Here is a 22,241-nt window from a genome sequence, read left to right as displayed (position 1 = left end):
TTTGATTTAAAGTGGGAATTTCACCTTACCTCATAAAAGGTGGGCCCCACTACGATGTATGTGCTATATCTATGCCGTCCATTTATTTATTTTTAGATTGTTTTAGGGTAGGAGCCGAAAGATGAGGTAGATCCAAAGCCCAAATGAACCACACCACAAAAAACAATGGGGATTGAATGCCTACCATTGAAAACTTCTTAGGGGGCTACAAAAGTTTTGGATCTACCTCATTTTTGGGGCCATGCTCTAAAACAGCCTAACAAAATGAATGTACAACATCATAAGATATGTACATCATGGTTGCCTCACAAAGTTTATGTATCTTTTCAAAATCCGTGTTGGTTAACATCTTTACCTCATGTGCATACTAAATATCAAAGTAAGTCATCATTAGTTATTTACCACAATTTATATATATTTACAGCTAACCGAAGAAGCCTATTTAATTAGTAGTAAAAATGTCCAATTACGAGCACCAAGGGATCTATTTTGAGAGTACTGTTTGTTAAGAATCTCTACAATTAGAGTTGAATAGCTTGCCCAGCTGTTTCTCGAATCCCGATATGGTCAAATAAAAACAAGCTCTCCAATGCTTTAGCTGCATTATAACTCAAATTCCCTCCACCTACACGTAGAAGTGCCACAAGTTGATTCACTAGACCATATGTAAACTCATGTCGCTGTATTTTAGCATTGATCTCTCTCTCTCTCTCTCTCTCTCTCTCTCTCTCTCTCTCTCACACACACACACACACACACACACACACACACACACACACATCATACACTATGATATCAGTATTAAAACACAATACATCTCCCATTGAACTATGCGTTGAGACTTTATGCTCGAATAATATCTGTCTTGAAGCAAAGCCACTAGAAGTATAGTACAATCCCATATAAGGCTATTTTTGTTAGAATAAAATACTAAAATAATGAACTCGGGTTTGGAAAAAACAATACATTAAAATATGAATCCGAAAACCATTGCTTTACCTAGAAAATTTTTAATGGTACAACAATCAATCACCATTATTTCCAATAGTATAGTCCACCTAGATTCGGATCTTCTTATTTTTGGGCTCATGCCCTAAAATGATCTGGCAAAATGGATGGTGTGGATATAGATTTCCAAGGTTCATGAGTTTTCGATCACTGACCAACCAAGGTGTGGCCCACTAGATGAAGGGTCTTGATCACTAGAAGGTTGAATGGATATATCTAATTCAAAGAAGATGAGTAGTTGATTTTCAAAAGTTCATGGTTTACACATATAGCATTGTTCAATACAACAAACTTCAACAAAACAAACTTACAAACTCTGGAATCATAATCTTGATTGGTTTTTTAGAGAATGTGAATTGAACCATTTCATCTTAATCTACCTACAATAGCCTTCCTCATCACCACTGCTATGGCCCTCTAATTGGTGGGACAACATTACCCATCAAAGAATCTTTCACTTTCAGAAATCCTCATAAAGAATAAAATATCCGATTTTGAAAGAGTGTAGAGATTGTTAGTTGATAATAAAAAGGTTTCTTTTGAAACAAACCTTACACAATACAATATTAGTACTTAATAAAAGAAGTTTGATGCAAAAATCTATTACACACTATGTGAAAAGTCAGGAATGATGTATTGATCTTCACCTTCAGGTAGGTGGGTTAAGAAGATCCAGACTCATGCCTCTAGCATCGCTAGCAATACGAGGTTCAACTTGACACAGAGAACATTAACAAAAGCCTCCAACCGGTGCAAAACTAAATATGAATGTAATATAAGTTCAACCTCATGGGAGCTTCCACCACAGGAGGGACGTGATAAGGTCGATCATTGTCTTCCTCAAGGATAACTACTCTGAATCCACGGAGTTCTCTGGACTCCTCACAGAGTTTCCTCAAATCCACAAGGGATAAAAGCATAATAATTCCTAATAAATTCAAAATAATTTGATTGATGATAAAAATGAAATTACACCTCTTTAAATAAAGAGTTCAAACCTAGGATGGAGTTTTAGACTTAAGACTCTAACTCAAACACCTAAAAAACATGACTTACTATAAATAGTAAACTTACTATTTTATAGATGACCTCTATTCTACTAGACTTCATGGAACTAAACGAGACTTTTGACCATCAATTTGATGGAATCTCGCAAATCCGGCGTGGCCAACCCAGCATAGTAAGGTCCTCTTACCCTAAAATCATATATAGTATGTCGAAAAACTTATCCCGGTTTGCAAGATACGACTAATTTTAGGTTATGATGGTCAGGATCATTTCCGCCTCCGATCGGGCCTTCTCTAGTCCATCTTTGCCATGAAAAGTGTTTGCGACCGCTCTATATCAACTTCCCATGAGGTCGAGCTATGTGGGTCTCACCATATAAAATCATGATTAAAACATCTAAAAGCACTTGGTGGGGACCACTTGAGTTTTGGAATGGCCTAGAATTTGGTGCGACCCCTCATCCAAGTGGAGAACACACAATGGATGGGCTGGATGTCTAAAAAACAACTCACTAGGTCCAAGTAAAGAACACACAATAAATGGACTGGATGTCTAAAATATAACTCAATGGGCTCTATATACAATCAAGAAGGTTTCAATGGGCGAGCATCCATTCTCAACGGTTTCAATGGGCCCTATATACAATCAAGAAGCTTTTCAGATCTTGATTGTGGTTGTTTTATATGATGCAAGAACAAGATTCACATCACACGCACCAGCTGGAGGTCTAAAGAAGACCGTAGTTTAGGAGGCTTTTATCTGCAAAAGAAAAGTTTTCAAACTTTCACTATACAATAATAGTATAGTGAAGAAACTCCATTAGAGTTCCAAGAAACAATCCACCATTCGAAAAAGAAAAGTTTTCAAACTTTCACTATACAATGATGGTATGGTGAAGAAACTCCATTAGAGCTCCAAGAAACAATCCACCATTCGAAAAAGAAAATGTTTTCAAAACAATTCTGAAAGCAAATGCTGATGACTGATAGTGTATGAATAAGCATAAAATGAATTTATGAGACTATACAATGCCATCTTAATCATCAAAAAAAACATTCTTTAGATATCACATATTTAATTTCTTATTTATTCAACTAATAAAAAGATTGAATCAGTTATCTGAGAACCCAAATTCACATGATGGTTGACAAGGTACATCCCAGCAGAAGTATGGACTGATGGGACCCATACCAAGCATTCCCAACAAATATAGAATCTTATAGTGACAACGACTAAATAACATTTTATATAAATAGCATATGTTATTAGAGCTAGGCATCGAGTAGAGTCGGACCGAGTTGGGGCTGACTCGACTTGATCCAGTTTTGAAATGGGTCTAACCTGAACTTGATCTGACTCGATACGGAGTCCAGCATGACTGACTTGACCCGAGTTCGGTCTGGCCTGGACTGATCCAGACTGAGTCCGATCCGGTTAGAAGTATTGAGTCGGGTCGAGTTGGCATCGAGTCGAATTGAGAGATGAGGGAGGCAGGGAGTGGAGAGGAGAAAGAGGACGAGGGTGATGGTGGTGGGCGGTTGCCGGGCTTGGAAGAGGAGGAGGATGAGGGAGGGAGGGAGAGAGAGAGAGAGAGGTTGGGATCTGGTCGGGGTAGGGTTAGAGAGTTGGGTCGAGTCGAGTTTCAGATCGAGTCGAGTCTAACTGGATCAAGTTTTGGGTCAAGTTGGGTCAAGTTACTGGGTAACTCAAACTCGACTCGGTTTGAGTTTGGATTGAGCATTGAGCAAAGCTTACTCAGTTTGGACTGACTCACCCATTCGGTTCGGGTTGAGTCGGATCGGACCAAGTTGGATGAGTTGAGTTAACCGAATCGGGTTGTCTGGTGCCCACCTCTATCTATTATGGGGAAAATCGAAATGACCTGTTATATAAAACAATCAGTTATAAAAAGGAAATCTTGAAGCGACAAGTAAAAGTTATCTAAACAAACTCCTCAGAATATCAACGCATCAATTGTGAGATGAATCACGATTTCGGATGAATCACACACACAGTGTTTTAGTTGAACTAATAAATAACTTTTATATATTGGTGTTCTAGTTAAACTTACCAAATCACTTAAAGAGCTAAATTATCAAAGGCTAAAATGATCCAATTTAGGAGATTTTATTTATTGGTGTCCACTAAACAAAGTTTAGTTTTGAAGGCTACTGATCAGATGACTTAGACCATTCAATGGGTACGCCTAAAGTTGGCATAGAGTGTCATGCATGGATGTGGATTGCCTGTGACACCCTGAGTTCTTGTGGTCAAAAGCTAGGTAGGGTCCACCATGATGTTTGTGAGAAATCCACCCTATTCATTCTTTTTGCTAAAGTCATTTTAGGACACAAGCTAAAAATAAATGATACGGATCCAAAACTTAATTAGGTAGGCCTTACTACAGGAAATGGTGAGAATTGAATGTCCACCATTAAAACATTTGTATGGCTATAAAAATTATAGATCAAGCTAATATATTTGTATTTTCAGCTCATCCCAATAAGAATGACCTTATGAGGAGTATAAATGGCATATAAACATCACGGTGGACTTATTAGGTTTCAACTTTCAACAATAGGCATTTTCCTACTTGCATTTTCTGTTGTATTGCCTACTTGAGTTTTGGAACTGCTATATATTTGGGCTGATGTCCAGCTAATAAAATGGATATATGGGTGGATTTCTAACAAACATCACGATATGCGACTTAGCTTCAAATTGTCTTATGACATCCTAAGATGGTGTCGTGCTCACTTGACTGTAAAAGGTTTGCATGGTGGAAAACTAGGTGGACCCCACTATGAGGTTTATGAGAAATTTACTATGTTCATCCGTTTTTCCAGCTCATATTAAGAAACGAGCGAATATGTTAATGGCCTGCATTTAAGTCCCACTATTTTGTAGTGTGTGGCTTACTTTCGTTCCGGATGCTCTTCATATTTTGTTTGATATTTTAATATGAGCCGGCGAAATAGATGAACGAGGCATGATTTCTCGTGAACATCATGGTAGCCATGTGTAGAATCCATGTCCTGAAAATCAGGTCCGTCCGTTCATAGTGGCCCCATGTACCGACCATGATGTATGTTTTATACATCCATGCCGTCCATCAGTTTTGTCAGCTAATTTTAGGTTATAAAATAAAAAATAAAATAGAAAATGAAGAAGATACTAAGCTCAAATAGACCATATCACAGGAAACAGTGAGACAATGACATCCACACCGTTGAAACCTCCTAAGGCCCACAATAAGCCGTTGATAGGGCCAAACAAGCCTTTACGAAGGGAAAACACTAATATCAGCTGGCCTCAGGAAGCTTTTAAAGGTGGCCGTTCATTCACCACCATTTTCTATGGTATGGTCCACTTAAGTTTCACATCTGCTTAATTTTTGAGTTGATAATCTAAAATAAATTAGAAAATTATATGAATTGAGTGGATATAAAACACATAGATGAAGGATGGCCCACAGTCCAAGACATCACCAAACCATGGCTGGTCCCGTCCAAAATAGACAATTGCCCTTATCTGCTATGGTGCACAACGGCATGGTTTAACGATAGGCTTGGATTGAGCACACGTGTGATGTGTCAACATGAGGCAAGCGTACAATGGGTGGCCTTGTTCGTGTTGTCACGTCACATCTATGTCAATCTATGTCAATAGGAATGCACCTAAAATTTCAGGTGTTGCATTTTACTTCAAAGGTATGGTTTGGTTTCCAAATTACGCTGTAAATACATCATAATAACTTCTTTATATGCATTATTAATCATTGGAGTATTACCTGGATTATGCTTTCCTATACTTATTTTTTGAAAATTTCAAAGTGTAATAGACAATCACTCTATGATCGGTTGTTTGGAAATACATTGTACCAGTCACGTCAGTCTGTTAATAGACTTATGGTGTCCACCATTCCAGTTATACAGCTACTCAAAATGACTGTTTGCTTTTTTTCAAACAGACTGTTTTATATTTGAGAGGTTACAAATGAGAGCATCGGATCACTCACGGTCTTATATGACCAGGACCCAAATCCACCATCCTCACGTCCATCTGCTTACAGTCGACAATCCAACAGCATAGGATCTAACTATTTTCCATACATGTGCATTTTATCTACATAGATTCGATTTGTGATGAAAATGGATGAACGTGAAGATTTGCACACTATCATGTAGAAGGGTATTGATAGACCATATACCCCTGATAGTAGATGCTGTAATATTTGGTTTCTTGGTTTACCTGAAAGAGATATACATTATGTATTCCAAGAACATTCAAGTCCAAACCATATTATTATTACACCCAGATTCATAGCTCAATTGGCAGACTGAGTGGAGATACCTCATTTCAACACTTGAGGTCTTGGTATCGATCCCTAGCGGGGGTCGCTAACATGGAGTGTGTGTACTGACATGGGTGTGTACTAACAAGCAAACCCCTCGAAAAAAAAAAAGTCCAAACCATATTATGTCTAAAAGAAAAAGTGTCAACTAGGTGAACCAAAGTCCAAAATATTGTCCAAAACAGTCCAAAAAAAAGGCTTTACAAAACCCAACATCAACCTACTAAAATGACCACTGTGTCCAGCCATCAGTAGTGCCAAGACATGAGGTGAATGGTGAGGATTAGAACCAAGTAGGCAAAGATAATCCTGATCAATGTCGAAGTGCATTCACTGATTCTTCATCAACGTCCTCCCGCATGCAATTCCCACTAGCAGATGGACAGTAAAATGATAGTCCATGGGAAGTCGGTAAAGGATTCATCGGAGCAGTCACAGAACGCTGTCAAAACATGGACCTGCTGCTGTCACGATCCTCCTACGTCCCAAGTGTGGATGCATTTGTTACATCCATACTATCGCGAAATTCTTTCCATTGAAAGAATGCCTTTGATGTGGATTTGTATCCATGGAAATAGGCCATCGAGTATCCCTCCACCTGTTGACGGCATTCCTCCCAATTATGGTAGATCCCTGGACGACATCCATTGAAGACAATGTAAACCTTCTTAGGCATCTGCGCATATTGGGAAATATCAGTGGAATATGTCTTAAATATTGCAAGAAACATAGAACGGCAATATGAAAAATGGCCTTTGCATTTAGAGTAGAGAATACCTGAGATAACCATGAAGATTACATCATACCTGATCTTCTGACTAAATAGACCTGCATAGTTAGTATATACCTTATGTAGATATAAAGAGCATTGTTCGATATAATATGAAGGTTATGTCTAAAGTAAGAGCAGGTAATACGGGTTATTAGGCAGTGAGGAATAAGCATTAACTACAGGCCCAAATTCAAAAACAAAATAGTTATTATCTAAAAAATATACAGTCATCCAGCTGCTTCTCAGCACTGCTAGCAGTAAAATAGTATAACAGAAAAAAAAAGTTTGTCCAGCATTTTAACAGCTAGTATACTTTACTAGCTCATTCAGAAAACCCAAAACATTATCCAAAAAACCAAATGTTTGACCAACCATATTAAGATAATATCCCAAAAGAGAAGATTAGTGGATAAAAGATCAGTCAAAAGACTGATCTGGTGCAAGTATCATCAGCATAAAGTCGAGCCTCATGGACTCAGGAAGCGAAAGGAACGACACAGATTATTGTTCATCTTTGGACAGGATCCTTGTTGCACGTACGACCTCGTTACTTGTGAGGCCATCAATCTGTTCGAGTGTAATTACAATCTGCTCTATACGCATGACGTCTTTCCCTTTTTGGATTATTATTGCCAGGGACTTGACAGCGTCTGCCACCTCTCTCATCCCTTTGCCAATTATGTCGCAAGGGCGTTCCAATCTGGCTCTCTTCCTATAACTGGTTGTGCTTCCCGTGTTGACGGAGTTGTTGTCATTGTGATTCGGACTTCTGTTTACAATATGCGCATCATCATGACTTTGAAATGACCATTGGATGTTATGTCCACTCTCTCCCACATTGTCACTTGACAGAACAAGTGTATCGTCATTAAGATGAACCGATGCTGTCGGTGTACATCCCCATTGCGAGACTTTCTCGTACCCCTTTGTGTATGTATATTTCCAGTCGAAGCACGAAGTCCAGTAGCTCGATCACTTTCAAATAAGAACACGAGGTCATCATACATTCTTACCGGTTTCCCTCGAACATGTTGGGAATAAGGATGCGACTATTGACAAAGACATAAAAATATATTGATTACTAAACCCCAATCAAGCAGTTTTGGACAATATAAATGATAAATGAAATTATCAATCTCACCCGTATGTAATCCTTCCAGACGTCATCTGGCGCGGTTACTAACTTCTTGTCATCATCCCAACCAATCCCACTCGCATTCAGGGTGTCCCGAACCTCAAAATACAACATTTTTAGTGTTCGTAAGCGATTACCAACATGCTTCTCCACAACTGATATCCCTAGTGCACTCCTGACACTTTTCACAACCATTTTATAGGTTTTCTTTTTAAATCCGTTTGCACTCTTGCGGCCGTTAGCAACCACATCCATCAACATATCGATCAAACAGTCATCCATTTGGTCGGTTCAACGCATAACACCACCTGACATAATATTCTCATCAAGTGATTTCGATTTTTATTTGCGTGGTGTCCTTCGGGGTGTGTCACACCGACTTTGCCCAGACTGTTTTGTTGGTGTAATCTGGTTGTCCTACCTTTTTGGATCCATATCGTCGTTACTATATACTTCGATAATCTAAAAATAGCACCATGAGCATATTTAGTCTGACGTGTACAACCAAAGCATCTAGGTCATTGGGATGCATTAATTTACAATAGTTGAAATATAATACGCAAAAACTGAAGATAGTATATACAAATGGGGATTTTCATCATTACAATCATCCAAAAGTATATAGAGATCTTCTAACACAGGCCGTCTAGGCAAGGCAGTACAGTCATGTGATAATATTACCTACTGTAAAAAGTCAAATTACAATCCAAATTTCAAACCATAAGACTCACAGGATGAGATTCATTCCACATCCTAGTTACAATATTGTCTCGATATGTCGCTCATTCATCATTCTCATGCTGTGTCATGTTAATATCGCATGGAGATAAATCTATACTCTCTAATATATCTGTAGATGTGATTTCATCTTCTACCAAACCATCTCCTCCAGATATACGGATAAAGTTGTGTAAAACATAACATGCGATGACTATCTTCACCTGTGTTAGAAGGTTGTTGTTGGAAGTTATACAGATTAATATAATTTCTGTATAATGTGGAAACCAAAAATTGTAAATAAATCTGAAATATGGACAGACTGAAGCACGTCTAAAATGCTGTCCTTGAAGCGTTATTTGCCCCTACTCAAGTGAATTAAGTATGCTGTTAGGTTACAGGCAAATCGCTTCTAAAATATGACGAGCCTGGTGTGAGTTTGCGTTCAACAAACACGAAGGCCCACCTATTGGAACTCTATTACACTCAATGTGGCAGAAATACAATAAAAGAAAAATCCCAGAAGAAAGAAAAAGATGAAAATTGTTATTTAGACCACTGCACTGGTCAAGTCTTCAGCCACTGGTTCAATTGAACCATTCTAGACCACACCGTTGGTCTATTCTTCTTGCAAAGGTTTAACTGTTGCTATCTTACTGAAATTACTGGAGTATAAAGAGAGGAGTAGTGAGCTATCTCAATTTGTATGGTAGTGCTGGATTGGGTTGTGAGATGGTTTGGAAACCCATCCAGGCCCTCCTTTTATAGGCTATGATGGCTGGGAGTTATGGTCCAGGAACATAAATCCCATGACTGTTTTCTGGCTGTCAGAGAAAACTAGTCATTTTATGGCCGTTTTCTGACTATTGTGCATAGGCCATTAATTTGCTACATGCTGACTGTTGTAAGATAACAGCTAGCCGTTTTCTAGCTGTTGGGCTAGTCATGCAGCAGTTTCAGCTGGACCATGCACTTATGGCACAGCTGTTACAGATTTTCTGCAACAGCTCTTTTTCAACCCTCTTATATTCTGGAGGACTCGCACACGTCTCGCTCCGGTTCGCGAAGGGACGAAGTGCAAAGTGCGCCACTAACGCCTCTAAAGCCACACTGCCTCACACGCCCACGCCCTCACACCGATCCCGTGCCCGTGACTGAGACCGAGCCCATGCCCATGCCCGAGCGCGAGCGCGCACGAACACGCAAGGTCCATAGTCTTTGGAGTAGGTAAGTAAATATTATAATACTTCACTGTTTTCATTTAAACTATTTTTTCTTCTCTTCCTTTTCCCATGTGGGACTATTCTTAAAAACCCGCAAAAGGTGTTTTTCAAACATATTATATATTATATTATATTTATTTTAAAATATATATTTTATATAAAATCAACATTTTTTTTAACAGTTGTATGGTGGAGCCAATTTGAGGATTAGAAAGCGGGCTTTCAATACTCCAAAAATTCTCTCTATAATGTTTCTTAGTTGAGCATATCGATAGTTGAATAGTTCTTTCTTGTTGAAAGGATTGCAGCCCGTGCGGTACTCATTAAGGTAGTACCGTATATCACAATAAGGAGCCATAAATCTCGGAGAATGAGCGTAACCAGCATCAAGTACGTAATACTTACCTACAATTAATTACGATGAATTATCAATCTAATTGTATGACAAATCATATTATCAATTGGCTGTCAAATAGTTATAAACTCAGTACCCGCAGGCATAGTAAACCGATCGATGGAATGTGTCAAAGCACTCTGTAAGACGCGTGCGTCAGAAGCTGATCCCTCCCATCCGGCGAGTACATATACGAACTTCATGTCAAATGTACATGCATCCAGCATGTTCTGAGAAAGTACCCATTTCCTGTTACGGCACTTTCCAATGCCGGTACATAGGCGGGTATATGAGTCCCATCAATTGCACCAATGCAGTCCTATTTTCACCGTGAATAATCAGAAAAACAGATAAAGTATATGACATTGTGAAACATTGCATAATCTGATTTTTACATACCTGAAAGTAATCATTCTAGTTAAGATTGACTAGGATCTCGACAGGTGTATCGGCAATTGGGAGTTTCACGAACTCCGGATACAATCCGACAATAACATCCATCGACTAAAATAGCGATTCACCGTTTCTCCAGATCTTATAAACTGATGCCCGATGACATGGTTTCTAACATTATGTCCTACCGTGTGAAGGAATATGATAAGTTGTTCCTCCATAGATACATGTTTCCCGTCTGAAAGTAGATTTCTATCTCTAAAAAATGAGCATAGGTTGAAGAATGTAGCTTTGTTCATTTTGAGTTGTGCTACACACTCACCGTCACCTACTCTAATAATCTCATTTATTAGCTTCATTCTTTTAAAGTTTCTGAATCTAGAGGGTGATTTAAATAAAATATTATTGCAATCTTTACTGACTACAATTATTGTAGTTGCCACAATAATTGTAGCTGCAAAGGCAACCATTTCGTCCTCCGTCCATCCATTTGCATCCATGTTTTGTTGTTTTATTGTAAAACACACCAACTGTTCGGCTAATTCAGCAGCATCAAACACATCAATATTTAACACCAATTCCATATATCTGGTTTAGGGAATATTGCAATGTTCAGTCCATATTTGGTATCCTATATATTTTGTTATGTATATTATTATATTGGTGCTTTAGTTTCAACGAAAATCATGTGTATTTTTAAGTTGTCAATCGAGAGACTGTCTATCAGACCATTCAGGGTGAGGTTGAAGTTGTTGTCAACTCCGCACTAGGAAGTGAGTCGTAGTTTTCTTCTATATAGCTTTATTGATTGGCTTAGAGAGACGATTACCCAATGGGGACGAAAATGTTGGGGTTGTTTAGGTTCCACATGAAGTGCATTTGAATTGTGTGAAATCAGACTTAGCATGTTCAGATAATGCGAGCATGAGATGAAGGTCATAATTGATAGGTAACCATGTTCAGATAGTAGAACAAATATCTGTCATGATCAATAGCTGTCTCGGCATGTTCAGTTAACCATGACAAAGATAATATAACAAATGATAGGTAACTATGTTCATATTGTAGAATAAATATCTGTCATGGTTGATAGCTGCCTCAGCACGTTCAGTTAACAATGACAAAGATAATATAACAAATGATAGGTAACCATGTCCAAATAGTAGAATAAATATCAGTCATGGTTGATAGTTGTCTCAACTTGTTCAGTTAACCATGATACAGATAATATAACAAATAATAAGTAACCATGTTCAGATAGTAGAACAAATATCTGTCATGGTTGATAGGTGTCTCAGCATGTTCAGTTAACCATGACAAAGATAATATAATAAATGATAAGTAACCATGTTCAGATAGTAGAACAAATATCTGTCATGATTGATAGCTGTCTCAGTATGTTCAGTTAACCATGACAAAGATAATATAACAAATGATAGGTAACTATGTCCAGATAATAGAACAAATATCAGTCATGGTTGATAACAGTCTCAATATATTCAGTTAACTATGGTAATGATAATATAAGAAATGATAGGTAACCATATTTAGATAATAGAATAAATATCAGTCATGTTTAATAGATGTCTCAACATGTTCAATTAACCATGACAATGATAATATAAGAAATGATAGGTAACCATGTTCAGATAATAGAATAAATATCTGTCATGGCTGTTAGCTATCTCAAAATGTTCAGTTAACCTGAGCATGAGATGATGTAAGAAATCACCCCAACACACATAACTAAAATTACTCTTAGCCATGTTCAGTTAATCAGAGCATGAGACGATCTAAGAGATTAATTAGCTACACAGACATCTGAAATCAGTCTCAGCATGGTCAGTTAACCTGAGCATGAGATGATATAAGAAATCATAGCTACACACATAATAAAAATCGGTCACGGCTTGTTCAGTCTCACCATGGCTCTGTTAGAATAACAAATGAGAGTTAACCATTGCATTGTAGGAATGACAAATGATAGCTACACATAGCTGAAATCAATCTCAGCATATTCAGTTAACCATGACAGAGATGATATAACTTCTAATATCTACACACACAGCTGAACAATTATCCCATGGGCCTATTGGACTGGGAAAGTATCAAGGAAAGAGGTATGCAATGAGCACATTCATTGTGAAGGTAGAAGAAGGAGAATATAAGTCTTGTTCGGCTGTCAACACCTATACGATGGCTCACCATTTTTTATTTTATGAGATCAATGTCAAACATGTGGGCCACAAGTGTCTGAAACATACCAAAACAAGACGTTGGCTTCTATTTCATAAACGAATTACTAACTTAGTCATGGTCTCGAGACATTCAACAGAGCCACGTGACTTACCTGTTCTGGCGTTGCCGCAGCTGATGGCGGGGGGTGGATGTCAGTCGCAGACGGTGAAAGATATTTTTGCATGACAGAGTAAGAGATTAATTACTGTAAATGTTAAGGAAAAAATATAGTGAAATAAAGGGGTTTTGAACCGAATCATAATACATATAATACCTGAGTGGGGTATTGGAGAAGATGTCAGTAGAAGACGGCAGACAGATCAGGCCCCGGAGATTGCAATGAACATCACAATCGAGTGAAGAAGACGACAAGTGGAATACATTACATTCCAACAATATGCAACACAAGTGGGATCATGGAAATGGTAAAATGTTAAATGGCAATAGACATACAGTAACATGCAAGCTACCGAACAGACGGACATCAAGCAAGGCATGCGATCTGGATGAAGATGAACATGAGCAATACGACCAGATTAAAACTCATTTTTCCCTGTTTCAATACCTGAGATAGTATGGTGGTGGATGCGCATGCCGCTGATGACCGCCAAGATGAGAGCCTTACCACAAAATAACCATCGAACAATGAACAATCATTCAGAGGTTTGGACAATAAACACAGGGAAGAAAGAACAGATGATAGGCAAAAGATCTCTGGCAGAAGGGTGCGTCGTTTACCTAGCCTGAGGTCGAATGCTCTGTTACTGGATGAGTGTGTTGGTGAGTTTGGAAGAAAAGGACTTGCTTTTGATTTTTTAAACCCTGCAGCATGATCGGTGCTCATGCAGACCACCGAACTGACGGTGTCAGTACCATCAAACGCGAACTACCATCTCTGGCACCTGCAGGGAGTAGTAAAATACCGTCTCTGCAAAAGGTGTCTTTTCAGCTGATTCGGACACTATCAGAACTGTGTCTGAATCCACAATTTTCAAACACGCGACCTGGGTGTAATGATGATTTTCTACCTCCAAATACTCGTAATTGGAAAATCCAAACAGGCCCTAAAGTAACTGTCAATACGTGTAGGCCATAGTTCAGTTCCAATTAAGGATAGTTTGATTTTATACGATATTCTTAAATCATAGTAAATAAGTAATTATTACTTTTTCACGTCGTTTGAAAATATGAGAGTAATTCTACCTCAAAAATAGATACAAAAGTGTTGACTTAAATATGTGAACCCCACCATAATGTATATGATATATCCGTCTATCTCTTTTATTTGAATATTTTAACGCATAAGTCGAAAAATGAGGCAATTCAATGCTCAAATGGCCCACATGAAAGGAAAATTCATCCATCATTGAAAGTTGTTTCCTTCATTGGGCCCATATTAAGGTTTTTTTTTTTTTTTATCATCTAATCCGTTCATAGGGTTACACAGACATGGATAAGGGAAAAACACAAATATCAACTTGATTGAAAACTTTTAAGGGCCTTAACAAGTTTTTAACAATAGGTGTTTGATTCCCGTTGTTTCCTTTGGTGTGGTCCACTTGAGCTTTGGATTTGCCTCATTTTTTTTGCTCATACCCTAATTTTAGCTGACATAACAAATGAGCGGTGTAGATAAGTTACATAGCCCCACATTGATTTGATAAAATTCTCAATTTAAGTGTTAAAAAAGTAAGTTGTCATATCTAAATAGGGGAAAGATGAGGTAATTGCCTAGGTAAATAATTATTACCTATTTACATGACAATTACAATTGAGTTGAAAAATCAAACAGACCCTAAAACAGATTTCTTAGCAATAGCGGTACACGAGTTGAGTTGGCTAGTTTGGCTTGCTTAACTCAACTTAGAAAAGCTTGACTCATCGTGGCTCCTCAAAATTGAATTTAGACAGAGTTAAGCTGATTTTTGGAGCTTGAAAAATTTTTGAACTGAATTCGAGCTTGCCCAAGCTCGACTCAATTCAAATCGAACCTCAACTCAAATTAACTCGATGACTTTATTATTTCGGTATTGATACTGGTCATCGAGTGTTTGATGAAATGACTCAATGAATTATTGTTTCGGGTGCATACATTTTCCAGAGGATTAGCAAGTGGAGATGAAGGAATGGATACAAAATAAATCACTAATAAAAGAAAAAATCTTCACATTTTAAAAGTACCCTCAAATCATGATTTTGATGTTGCTCGCTGAGTGTTTGACGAAATACGCGTAAATTATTGTTATTGTTTTGTATTCTTTGATAAATTAAAGATGCACCGTATGTGTTTGAAAAATGTTGTGCATACTTGAATTAACCCAAGCTGCTGATCGAATCGGGCTGAGCTACCCAGTCAAGCTCAAGGATCAAGCCGAGCCGAGTTTGAGCTGTGTTAAGCTGTTGTCCTAGTTGAGCTGGTTTTAGCTACTGGCCTAGCTGAGCCAAGCTCTGTCAACCACGACCTGATTCATGTCAAGCTCGACCCGATTCAACTCGTGTACAGCTCATCAACTAATGAAATCACCCCTTCATGTTGACTGGGGCTTTTTTAATGGCTCACTTACCACTCTTTCTTATTTCTTATGGCGTGGTTCACTTAGGAATCATGGTGGGGCCAGTAAGGAGATGTCTGTGATCGAGCAATCACCATGGAATTCGGATACTGCAATATGGTGAACTTTGCAAAGAAATCCCTGCAGGTCTGCTTGGGTGCCACTTATTTTCATTTTTCATTAAAAAATTATTGTATGTCGACTATTCACACATGAAGACATGTGTGGATGAAATTTCAGGCCATCGACTGCCATTTTTACTTAATGTTAGCTGTCAATTAACTTTCAACCTTACATATGAGGAGAAAATGAATTAAAACTCATTTTTAGGTGTCTCCCAAAGAGGCCCTAAAGATTATCTTCCGGGTCATTACATTATCTAATAAATGGGGATGGTGATAGCAATGGTTCAATTGATTATTGTGATGTTTGTGCCTTATATCCATTCCGTCAATCCATTTTGACAACACATTTTAGGGCATGACCCAAAAACGAAGCAAATCCAAATCTTAGGTGGACCACATCATAGGAAATAATGGTGATTGAATACCCACCAATTGAAAATTGGTTTTCAATGGTAGCCACCAGAATGTTTGTTTGCCATCCTATGGCCATCATAATGTTTATTGCCAATCCAACCTATTTTGATAGGGCCAAATAGGCCTCCACAAAACGAAAACACAAATATTAGTATAATCCAAAACTTTAATGGCTCCAAGAAGTTTTGAATTATGGGCTTTTTATCACCACTATATTTATGTGGTGTGGTCCACTTGAGCTTTGGATTTATCTAATTTTTGGATTCATGCCTTACAATAGGCTTAAAAAATGGACCAAATAATGTGGATATAAAACACATAAATCAAGGTGGGGCTAACAACCCTTAACACATCACCGCACCATGACACCACAAACCTCTATGTTGTGCTATCGTGGCAAAGTTCTGTGGGCCCCACTATGATGCAAGTCTCATATCCACACCGTTTACACATTTTTTGAGATCATTTTTGGGTATGAACCAAGAAAATTGGCAAATCCAGACCTCAAGTGGACTACACCACAAAAGAAGCAGTGGGGATTGAATGCCTATCAAGTTGATAATATTTGTATTTTCCCTTCTATGTCACCTTATAAATAGTTTGGATTTGAAATAAACATCATGGTGAGCTCTAGGAAGGTTTCAACAATGAGCATCATCTTCTCAAGAACTTTATGTGGTGTGTTCACTTGAAATTTATATTCACATTTTTCAAGTCATGCCGTAAAACGATCTTGCAAAATGGATGGACGGTGTCGATATGTCGCATAGATATCATGGTGGGGCATAAAACTTTATTATTGTGTACATGAAGTTTATTTCAAACCCAATGGTGTGTGGTACACCAACCAATCTTCTTTGGCTCCACAGAGGCTTAGTTTAATGTTGTACACGGATTGCGTCCAACTGGGAACGGGCAGGAGTTTTGAGTGGCCACCCTGGTGTTATAAAAAATTTATAGAATAGATTTTTCTGTAAAATATGAAAACCGAAAATCCAAGTGATTTGGAATAAGGACAAGTTGAAGCACGTCCAGGGACGTTGTCCTTTAAGCGTTATTTGCCCCTACTCAAGCGAATTGAGTATGCTGAAAGGTTACAGGCAAACAGCTTCTAGGATACGACGAGCCTGACGTGGGTTTGCGTTCAATAAACACGAAGGCCGACTATTGGAACTCTGTTACATAGTCTGGCAGAAATACAGAAAAGAAAAATCCTAAAAAGAAAAGAGAGAAGAAGATTTGTGATTTAAACCACTGCACTGGTCTATTCTTCAGTTACTGGATCAGTTGAACTGTTCTTAGACTACACCGCTGGTCTAATCTTCAAGTAATTGTTCAACCTTGTTATTGTTGCTGGAGTCACTGGTGTATAGGAGAGAAGTGGCTATAGCTAAGTTTGTATAGGTTTGAGAGATGGTTTGGAAATCCATCCAGGCTCTATTTATATAGGCATTTGTAGATGGGGGTTATGGTCTAGGGAAATAACTCCCATTAAGCCAATTATATCGTTGGAAAACTAGCTATTTTCTAACTGTTGTGCATGACTCATAACAGTAGCTACATGCTGACTTTTGTGAGAGCTGGCTAATCGTTTTCTAGTTGTTAGGCTAGCCATGCAGCAGTTACAGCATGGCTCTGCAATGAATTACATAGCTGTTACACATCTACTATAACAGTCATCTCCAGCCTCTCTATATACAATAAGGGATCTCTCTCTCTCTCTCTCTCTCTCTCTCTCTCTCTCTCTCTCTCTCTCTCTCAGTCCTCTAGTCTCTCTTCTAACTAGTCACTCGCCTTACCCACTTAGTTGCACTGCGACTCGAAGGAGCGACTTTCTACGACACGATGCGGACATGCGAAGTGCAAAGTGCGCCATTAGCGCATCTAAAGCTACACTGCCTCATATGCCCACGCCCTCGCACCGAGACCGAGCCGTGCTCGTACTTGAGCCCGAATCTGCGCGCACTGGAACACGCAAGCTCCATAATCCTTAGACTAAGTAAGCAAATATTATAGTACTCTACTGTTTTCATTTAAACCATGAAATCTCTTTTCCCTTTCCCATGTGGGACTATTCTCGAAACCCTAAAAAAGTTTTTTTACAAAACTTTTTAATATATTATATTATATTATATTTTAAATATATTTTATAAAATCATTATTTTATAACATCTGGTGTATGGTTCTTATTGACACCATCTATCCATTTTTTCCTAGCATTTTAGGTTATATTAAGGTAGCTCCTTTAAACATTCTAAAGGCCGCTATAATGTTTATTTGCCCTCTAACATATTCATAAAGATATGTTGACTTGGACAAAGATAAAACACAAATATCAGTTTCATCCAAAACTTACGTGGCTACCTAAAAGTTTTCAACAGTAAAAGTTTAATCACATTATATAGTGCACTTGAGCTTGGTATCTGCCTCATTTTTGGACTTACATCCTAAAATGATACTAAAAAATGAATGGACAATGTAGATAAGACACATACATCATGGTTGCCAATCAAAACTCTTATAGCAAGGGCATGATGGTAGGGTTGAAAGTCGGGCGGGTTGGGTCAGGTTGGTGCTCAACCCTAGCCCAACCCAAGATTCCTATACCTCAACCCTAACCCAAACCAACCTAACCTCATGTTGGGAATTCTCAACCCAAGCGGGCTCGGTCGGGTTAGTTAGGTTTGTCGGGTGGTACATGTTAATATTTTCGTTATTTCATTAGTCTATTATATTTCAAACCACGTCTTATTTTTTGTACTTATAATTTTATTAATTATATACATAGTTATTTATTGTAAATAATTTTATTTTTTTAAACAAACAAGCTAAAATATAGGACAACTACTCATTTAAAAGTCGTGTTGTATAGTACGCATTCTATTTGGGAGAAAGAAATTTAGCATATCTTGTTAGCTTGAGACGTCGGAAATGGTGTGGACCAATAAGACCCAACAACAGTGGAATTTCATGCGCCTTTAATAGAGACGCACTGCACTCAATTATAATTTATAACTTATATATTTATCAAGTTTGGGTTGGGTCAGACAACCCGAGACCTTAACCCGTTTCGAACTTAAGTTTGATCATGTTGGTGTTTATATGGCATAAGCTCCAGGCTAAACCTAGTACATCCTGCCTTAGCCCAACCCAATGTGGGGTTGTCACGGGTCGTTGAACCCGCCCGAGTTTCAACCCCGCAGGATAGGACGCAAACCCTTTAGGGCCTGTTTGTTTTTCAAAGAAATGAAAAATACCCAAGGAATAGTAATTATTACAATTTCTACGTTTGAAAATTTATGGGAATTTGTGCATGTGAAATTGGTTCAAAAGATGTAATTTTAATTTTTGAACTGCAAGATAATGCGAATGATATATCCATTCCGTCAGCATGTTTTATTACAATATTTTGGACCATGAGACAAAAAATGATGCGGATCAACACTCAAGTGGCCCACGCCAAAAGAAACAGTGGCCTTACAAAGTTTTTAACGGTAAGTATTTGATTTCCTTTTTTGTATGACGTGATCCAATTGAGTATTAGATATGACTCAATTTTTTACTCATACTATGAAATCAACTGGAACAACGGATGAACGGTGTAGATAAGCGAAATGCATCACAGGAGGACCCACAAATATTTTGTAAAATTCCTGATTTTCGTGTCAAAAAGTAAGTAGTCAAATCAGATACGTTGTAAATGTAGGGGGAGTAATTATTACTTTTTTACGCTGCATCTACCATTTCACTCGAAAATCAAACAGGCCCTAACTGCCCTTAAAATTTGGGCACACTTGTAAGAGAGGTGCCCGGAGTTGTCCCGTCACATCTACGTCAATCTACGTCAATACGCATGCATCTAAAATTTTACACGTGGCGTTTTATTTTAAAGTAACTGTCAAAACAGGTAATAGCTCCAATTTCAGATTTCAGATTTTTTTATTTTTTTTTAATTTTAGTTTAAATTTTTAAATTTCAAACTAATTAACATTTCTTTATTAAACTTGGACTGTTTTGCCGTCAGTCAGAGATCTAACAATCAACCAATGAAACCCATGATCTGGAAAGCTCAATTCAAATCTTTAATCCGGCCCGTTCAAACCCTTCATTCAGCCCAATCGAGAACTCAGATGGGCCATAACATAGGGAACATATATCCAGAGGGAACGTCCTCCGTTGATTAGCATGGGGTCCACCATCTTGTATATATATAATCAGTTCAGGCAAAGTCAAGACACAACAAGGTTGTAGTTTACTCAGGTGGGCCCCTGTAAAATTAAAGGGTGGTCATTCTATCATAGCTCATTCCTTTTACTGGGGCCCAATTAAGTTTTGGATCGGACAGAGTTTTGAGTTATAGGTGCTTTTGAGGTGATGCAGCTGATAGACGGTTTGGATGGTGTGCACACATCACTTGCAATATATCTGTTGGGTACCGTACCATGGGAATGGGGCAATATAAATGAACCAATGGTTCAGATTACATGCGCACGTATGGCTGATCAAATGAGTCCTAGGTTTTAGAAATTGGATTTGAACATTGGATTGTTAGTAATCATATGGCTTTATAATAATATAGATTCACAGGACTTTAGACTCAACATATTTAACAAAAATAAATTTAAAATCTTGTATAAATTAGAAGCCGAACTTACGCAATTGAGTTAGACGACAGGTATAAGTCATTCCTTCAATGCTTTTAACTTGCTACCCTTCACTGTGGAATACATCTAGCTTGATCAACAACTAAAATTAATTTAAAATGATGTTCTCTTTCCCATCTTTCAATCCTATGATAAAGAATAAGATGTTCAGACAGGTATTTAAATTCTCTACTTAGCTAAAGGAAGTTTGCTTACCACTGTCTTATCTTTTAAGATATAACTCCTAAATCATTTTTGCTTTGATGCCCAATAATGCTCGGACAAATTCAAACTAGAACGTCCTCCTCGTTTGCATAAGCTTGTAACACTTAAGCTGGTGTTTGATTCTTAAGTTACTTAAGATATGATACTTATGCATGAAGTACCTAATTTTGTTTTTATTTTATTAGGATGAAGTGATTAAGTAACTTTAAGTAAAGAGGTTATAATTAATTTTAAACCAAACTTGTTTAAAATAAGTTGTTTATTTACTGTTGTAAGTTGAAAAATAACTTATTTGGTGGTATCCTAATGGCCTTTAATGACTATCTGACTTAATTTATAATGAGGCTTAGTGTTCTTGAGATGAATTTATTTTTCATCTCATTTGAAATGACCAGTAAGATTAAACACCTTATATGATGCATGAGCGGTAACACCCAAATCCATAGCTTAAGTGATCCACATCACATAATACCTCGTTTCAACACCGAGGTTTTGGTATCAATTCCAGTGGGGTGACTAACACGAAGTGTGAATAACTGGGTGGACTAACAATGTCGACAATAACAACAACAACAACAACAACAAGAAAGAAAAATAATGGAGATGATATATATATCATTTAAATATTAAGTTGGATAGAGAAATCAAGAGCTATATAATAGCAGATTATTTGGTTCAAGCTTATCAAAAATAAAATAATTATGTGGCTATTCATTTCTTCTAATTAATTGAAAATTTTAATAGCAATATAAAATTTTCAGAGTCTATTTAGAATTACTAAAATGGAGGGAAATAAAATTGTGTTTATCAAGAATTTATCATTGTTCTATTAGTAAACACCAAAATCAAAGGAAAGAAAATAAAATTCAAATTTCTATTCAATTATTTTTCCTTCAAATTTATCCTTTCATTTTCTCACCTGGACCCTCGAAAAATTAGATTTCCCTTTTTACATTTTCTCGAGAATTGAATTAGGCCTAGCCCAACTGTACTCAAGACAACATGGGCATTATCATAGGCCCACCTTGATGTAGGTATCT

Source organism: Magnolia sinica, chromosome 10, assembly GCF_029962835.1.
Source record: "Magnolia sinica isolate HGM2019 chromosome 10, MsV1, whole genome shotgun sequence".
NCBI lineage: Eukaryota > Viridiplantae > Streptophyta > Magnoliopsida > Magnoliales > Magnoliaceae > Magnolia > Magnolia sinica.
The sequence above is the reverse complement of the archived record's forward strand: the minus strand, read 5'-3'. Positions refer to the sequence as shown.